Source organism: Urocitellus parryii, chromosome 14 (genome assembly GCF_045843805.1).
Source record: "Urocitellus parryii isolate mUroPar1 chromosome 14, mUroPar1.hap1, whole genome shotgun sequence".
Lineage (NCBI taxonomy): Eukaryota > Metazoa > Chordata > Mammalia > Rodentia > Sciuridae > Urocitellus > Urocitellus parryii.
Window position 1 is genome coordinate 63610356 of NC_135544.1, and position 7512 is coordinate 63617867.

General features: G+C 38.7%; 1 pseudogene; it reads left to right on the plus strand.

Annotated features, from left to right (window-relative positions):
• Nucleotides 1–4308, plus strand: part of LOC144250090 (thyroid receptor-interacting protein 11 pseudogene) — a 31811-nt pseudogene extending 27503 nt beyond the window's left edge.
• Nucleotides 4309–7512: the final 3204 nt, after the last annotated feature.

A 7512-nucleotide genomic window follows, 5' to 3' on the forward strand; every position in this document is an offset into this window, starting at 1 on the left:
GTGAACATCAACCTATTGGCTCTAAAACAAATTTTTCTTAAGTGAAATTTAAGCGGAATTTTTGAGCACTTAAATAAACTTCAATCAGAATCAACAAGGACCAAATAATATTAAAATGAACTCGAAAATGTATAGATTAACAGCAAAAGTTTACTTTTGGAAAGGGTAAAGATGGTTCTTTAGTGAAATTTAATCCGTATTATAATTTGAATTCTGAGACTGATTAAGACTCTGTGATGGTTAATTTTATATGTTAACTCGTCTGGGCTACGATGCCCAGATACTTGGCCAACTTTTATTCTGGGTGTGTCTGTGCTGGTGTTATGGGGTGAGATTTACTTTTGAATCGGGGACTTTTAGTTAAATAGATTCCATTCTCTAATGTGGAGCGAGACCTCACCTCGTCAACTGAATGCAACTGAATGGGACAAAAAGCCCACCTCTCCCAGACAAGAGGGAACTGTCCAGTGAACTACCTTTGGATTTCATCTACAACATTGATTCTTCCTGGCTCCACAGCACACTGCCTTGGGACTCAAACTGGGACACTTTCCTGGATCTCTAGCTCCTCCCAGCCAACCCTGCCCAATCCTGTGAGCCAATAGCTGACAGGCAAGTGCAGGGAAGAAGCAGAGGCCCTGCAGGGGGTGAGTGTGCTACTGGATGCCAGTCCCTGGTCAAAGCGCAGGACAGGCTTCTGAGTTTACAGGCAGGAAGGGATGATTAGTGTTGGTGGAGCCCCAGGAACCCCGCGCTCTGAGGAATTCTGAGCGCTTGGGTCATAATCGACCCCGGCAACGCCGGAGGACGTTCGGGGCAGAGAAGTGGATGGTGATGGACGCGCTTCTCAGAGCTGGTCCGATGGATCACTGAAGTGGCCACGATGTGGTCCTGGTTTGGAGGCCTGGGCTCAGGCTTGGGCCACTTCTTGGGTCAGGTGGGGAGCAGCTTGGCTTTCCTCACCGGCCAGAGCTCCACCTTCAACAGGGAAATGCTTCTGGATGACTTAGGAGACCCAGAAGCAGCTTTACATCATTGTTCGAGAAAGGAAATGGAAACTACTGATTCCACACTAAGATGTGAGAATGAAGGACCGAAAAAGTGCTGTACTGACCTGGAAGAAAAGCATGAAGCATCAGAGCTACAAATAAACCATCAGTCTGTAAGTTCCCAGAATCAACTGCCACAGAAAGAGGTAGAGATCAGCCATCCTAAAGCAGGACAGATTGTACTGCAAGATCAAATGTTCCAACTACAGGCAGCTGCTCAATCAGTACGCTCGGGAGCTTGTGGTGTACCAACAACAACTGCACCGGCTCCGTTCGGTTCCCTGGTCGGTAGTCATTTTTCAGCCTTTCGTGATGATGACACGGACTTTAGTGACATAATTTTATCACAACAAGAAACAAACGGATTACCAACTGAAGTTGCAAAACATGAATCTGAAGTTGGCCACTCGAGGCAGATTGCTGAGGCTCAGGGAACGCACCATTCTGACTCAAGTGAAATCTGCAAAGTACTAAATACTATCAAGACTCTTCAACCAAACCAAAGTCCAGACATATATGATCATCAGCATGAAATTTCAGTTTGGGAGCAGAGTTCTACTGTGGCAGAAAAGGGAAGAACCCTTCCTCAGCATTCAGCAGTGGAAGAAGTGTTCAGGCTTCAACGAGCCCTGGCTGATGCGGAGAAGGAAATCGTGAGACTAAATGGTTTAAACCAGGATAACCGTCTTGCTGAAGACAATCTGAAACTTAAAATGCATGTTGAAGCTCTAGAAAAAGAGAAGTCATCATTGAGTCAAGAAAAAGAGGAACTTCAGATGTCACTGTCAAAACTGAGCCGTGACTATCAAGTCATGAAAAACAGAGCTTCAACGGACATGAATTTGAATGTACAATTACTAGACTTAAAACTTCACTTGAAGGCAAAGGAGGAAGAACTGAATCAGACTATCAATGAAAAGAAAATGCTGATGGCTGAGTTAGAAGAACTGGATCATCGGAATCGGGAAGCTACAGAGCACATGATTTTGATACAAGATGAGCTATCAAAACAACAAAATGAAGGAGACCTTGTCATCAAGAAGTTGGAACAAGATCTAGATGATGAAAAAAAGAGAGTTCATCAACTTGAGGATGAGCAAATGAACATATCCCAAGAGCTGCATGTGCAGAAGGAGAAGTTAACTGAGAATGCACGGAGCCTCAGTGATTTGCGTTTAACCAAGCAGAAGCTTGAAGGAAAAGTAGAAGATTTAGTAGATCAGCTAAATCAGTCACAAAAAAATAGTTCAAACATCCAGCAGGAAAACCTTGGGCTTAAGGATCACATTAGACAACTTGAAGAGGAGCTGTCTGGGTTTAAGAGTAAGTATCGAACCTCTCTGAATGAAGACTCTAACAGTCATTGTAAGGATGACATGCCTAAAGAACGAGAAGCTGAAGCTAGCAACCTTTCTGAAGAGGAACAGCTCAATGAAAACTTAACGAAAGTTGCTGTTGAACTCAAGACGGAAAATGAAATGTTGATTTTAGCACGTGACGATGTAAGGCGTAAGTTGGAAGAATCTATTGCTGCTTACAATCAAATCTCTCAAGAAAAAGACACTATCACGGAGACTCTCAAAAGAGACAAAGAAGAGACTGAAGCCAAACTGCACCAGGCAGAAAAAAGACTGTTGGAAGAAGCAAATAATCACAGGCAGACTATTCAGGAACTCTCCAATGCACATGATTGGAATACCTCGGCCTTAAAGCTGAAACACGAATGTGCAGTTCAACTCAATCAAGAGAAGGACTTTGAAATAGCAGGACTCAAAAAGAATATTGAGCAAATGACTGCTGATGAAAAAGAAACTGAGGAAATTTTGGCATCTTATATAGAAGAAGAGGAGCGATTGACACAAGTCATAAATGAGAAAGAAGTTTTTATTGAAAAACTCGAAGAAAAAATTTCACAACTACAAAAGGATTTACATAAGTGTTCTCAGGCCTTAAGAGAAAATGAAACTTTAAGGCAATCCGTTGAAAGAAAGGACAAAAGTCTTACCTACATGAGAGCAGAAAACAACTATCTGCGAGTAGAACTGGAAATACTTACGGAACAGCACAATCAAGCTGCACCAGTGGCTGAGCCTGAAGCTCTTGATGCTATCACAGAACTAGAATTGGAGGTATCTCAACTGAACATAGTCAAAAATCATCTGGAAGATGAAATTCAAGACCATCTGAATATAATTGAAAATCAAAACCAGCATAAAATGCAACTACTTCAGTCTTTACAGGAGCAGAAGGAGGAAATGCATGAATTTAAGTACAAGTATGAGCAGATGAATGCTGCGCATAGCCAGTTAATTTTAGAAAGAGAGGAGGAAATTAAGAACTTGCAGAAAACTATTGAAGAACTAAAAGCCCAGTTGCCTGGAGAGAGAGGAGACGCTCAAACACTGAATTCTGATATTTTTCAAGAGACCAAAGTAAAAATCCTAAGAGAAAACGAGGTTCAACACTTCCAAGAAGAAGAGAAAGCTCTGCATTCTGCTGAACTAGCCAAAGAAAAACAGTCAATAGCTGAATGGAAGAACAAGGCCGAAAAGCTAGAAGGAGAAGTAACATCACTGCAGGAACGTTTGGATCAAGCGAATGCTCTGTGGGATTCTGCTTCCAGGCTGAGAGAAGACTTAGATCTCAAGGAAGAGCAGATGGCAGAACTGAAAAAACAAAACGAGCTCCGAAAAGAAATGCTGGACCACGCACAACAGAAATTGTCGACTTTGGTCAACAGCGCAGAAGGAAAAGTGGACAAAGTCCTCATGCGAAACCTTCTAATCGCTCATTTCCAGATAACAAAAGGCAAACGTCGTCGTGAAGTATTGCAGTTGATGGGGAGCATCCTGGACGTTCCAAAGGACGAAATGGAGCACTTGTTGAATAAAGATTATGGTGGTGTCAGAAAGTGGATGAGGAGTTGCCTTGGAGGGGCTTCAACAAGTGTCCCCAGCACACCTCCGAAACCAAATCAACAACCCCAACCCGTGCTTCATAGTTCTTTTTCAGAACCCCTTTACCAGGAAATGTTAAAGATGGAGCCAAATTAAGAGCTGGCAGAAGCACCAACGGGAATCCACTCTTGGTCCCACGTTCTGCAGCGGTGCCTCTTAGTAACCTCGCTGGAGTTGGACTTGGTGGACCTGGGCGTCCTCTTTTCACACCCACTGCAGATTTCATGCCCACCTTTACACCGTCGCCAGTGTCCCTGCACAACAGGGCCAGAGCTGTACTCCAGGATCTTCTAAATATTTAGCATTATTCTAAAGAAGCCATAACCCTTTTTGATGTTTTACAGCATGGCCTTTTGAAAAAGCACGCATGTGCTTGTAGACAAAAAGAGAAAGCAAAACAGCTGGTATATGTAAGTGTATAGCTACTAGGTATTTTATTTTATTTCTTTAGTTGTTGTTGTTGTTGTGATTTTTTGCTATAGTACTTTTTAAAAAATTTGTTTTGTTTTTTGTAGCACTTTTTGTTTATAGAATTTTGTTCCAATGTAGCAGATAATCATCACCAGTTATCAATTCTGATGTACTTTTGTGAGCCACTGTACAGAGCAGCCTTCTTGAACCACTAGTTCCAACCTCACTTAATGGCATTAAGATAAAAACGATACATGCAATCACAGGAAACGAGAGAAATCCAACCCATAAGAAGGATGTCTCAGATTTAGAGTACATGAAAACCAAATATAATGTTGCAAAACGTTGAGAATATTTAGTTTATCCAAGATAACATTGTACAACTACCAAGCGAAAATTCCAATGGGGAGGACCTAAACAGGAAGCTTAGTGGATAAATTCTAAGATGCTTTGAATCCAAATTCTATGACCCCTATCCATTTTGCTGATTTCCATTTCTCTACGAAAGTCACTTCACATTAATTCAGTTTTGCAGATGATAAATATGTCCAGAAGGAAGAGTATTTTTATGAGGCAACCCCGAAGTGGGATCACATGATCCATTGCCAATGGAAAAGTTAATTAGTAAGAATGTATCATTAAATATCTGGACTGCTTATCTACCTACTATTGGGGGCTCTACAATCGTTCTTATAAACACATTTTATAAAACATTTGATCAAAACAAGTTGGGGAGAGAAATAAGCTGACAACAGTTTTTGGAAGATGAAAAGCTTTACAACAGGAGTAGTTATAACCTTTTGATAAATTAAGGTAAAAGATGAATCAAAAGTTTCTAGCTTAAGTAGGTGAAATCCGAGAAGCGAAAAAGCAGATTGCATAGCACATACTTCTCTGACACCCGTAGTTTCTAAAACCATTCAGAACGTTTTTATTAAAATTAATTTAAACAAAATTTAATATGTTTTTAAATATAAATTATACTATCATTTAATATAAATTAATCTAATTTAAATCAATCTAATTTAAATTAATTTTATTAGTAGTATTATTTAAATTTCTTTTATTAATACGATGGTTTGATTTAAATTTATTTTATTAATTGATATTGCTTATTAACTTATGTTAAATTATAGTATGATTTATATTTAAAAATTCATTAAATTTTATTTAAATTAATACAATTTAACAAAGTAAATTTAACATAATATAGATTGAATTATTTAATATTGACTATATAATTTAATATAAATGTCAATAAAGTTAATTTTAATAAAAATGCTCTTAGTTGTTTTGGAAATTACAGGTGGCAGTGAAGTATTAGCAATGTTATCTTCTTTTTTCTCCTCTTTGATTTTACCTAACTTAAGCTAGAACCTTTTGGTTTATCTTTTGCTTTACTTTACAAAAATAAAAAAAAGGAAGAAAAACACCTAGTAGCTACACACATATCAGCTTTTCCTTTCTTATTTCTAAATTTCACCTTAACATTTACATTATTTTACCAAAATTAAGATGCCATCAGTTGTTAGGCATGAACAAAATCACTGAAACAACAACTGGAGGACGCATCCCAAAGGCACATTGGCCAAGTATTCAAAACATATAAATGTCTGAGAACCGATGAGCTCTGATAGTAAAGTTTCCCACCTATGAAAAGTTTCCCAATGCTATGGAAAATGATGACATTTCTCTTTTTGTGTTTTTTAAGCTGAGAACCAACCTAAGGTATGTTATCAGAAATTGTATGTAACTCAAGTCTTTAAATTTCTTATTTTTCCTGTACTGCAGACAAAGAGGCTCACAATTCCTTGAGCTCTACTAGCATTTCAGTGACAGGAAAAAATTCAATGATGCATAGTTGTTTATTTGCATTCAATGTCTATCAATCTTACATACTTTGGGAAGGGTCACAAGCCACGGCCCTTATGCCTCCTGCTCTATTTCAAAGCCTCCAGCATCAGTTGCAACAATTCTAGGAAACACTGGGAATACTCTATGGTACAAAATGCACAATTACTTTTATTTGAAAGCATCTCTAAGACATGAGTCATTAGGTGACTTTCTTGTTCTAAGTAAATTTACTGAATTATTATTAAGTGATAACACGGTAAGCCAAAATGAAAAATGAAAGCATATGCTTCAAATCAGAGCAAGGAAGAAATAAGAAGGTATGATGTGTGGTAAAAATACACGAACATGCAAATATTATCCAGCCTTCTTACGTCAAATGTCCTCTCTTTTATTTATTTATTTTTTGGAGGTTACATTCTTGCATGATATGCATGGAACAACTTTTGGGGGGATACGATCAGAAATTCAGCACTAAAATCTGCCTTCCTGTAACATCACACGGCTTACTCCCGAGAAGAATATCAAAGTATATATTTGGCTTCGACTTGCCAAATTACTTGGAATCTTATTCCAGTAGACTTCACACGGTTGGGAAAAGCAGAGTTCAGATTTGTCATGAGAGATTTTTATATATTCTGCTCACTCCATTGTGTCTAGGTGAGCCTTTGGGTTTCAATGCCTGGAAACACACTTCTTATATTTCAGAATTGAAGAGCTCTTGGAAACGGCGACCTCACTGCATTCTTGAGAAAAATATGTTATACAGGTACTCAGAAAATTACAAAGATTAATCTAGATCCAAGGTTTTTTTAAGACAAGGGGTTTAATGGAGAACACAGCAAGATAGCCTTAGAAATTTCATACTCCCTGCATTCTTAGGAAAAGCTGCTATATTGTAAAGAATAACACCAAACAGAAAAGTTCCTAAGAAAATATTGTGCTTTCAGTTTCCTTGTCTCATAAATTTTATTAAAGTTTCATTAAAGACCCTGTATTTGCTAGCCTTTTTATTAAATACTTTTTTGAGATATTCTATTAATGTCTATGACTGGATTTTACTTGGTCTCACATGAATGTCGCTCCCTGTGACAAAGGGTACATGGGAGGCAGGCAGGATCAGCCTGTCCTCTCCGAGGCACCAGCTGTCCGAACCAGGCTCTGACAGAGGTAGTGAAGGGCACTAGCGTCTCCTGGACTGAGCGAGAGGGTAAGTATCTGAGTGATATTAATTGTGTATAAAT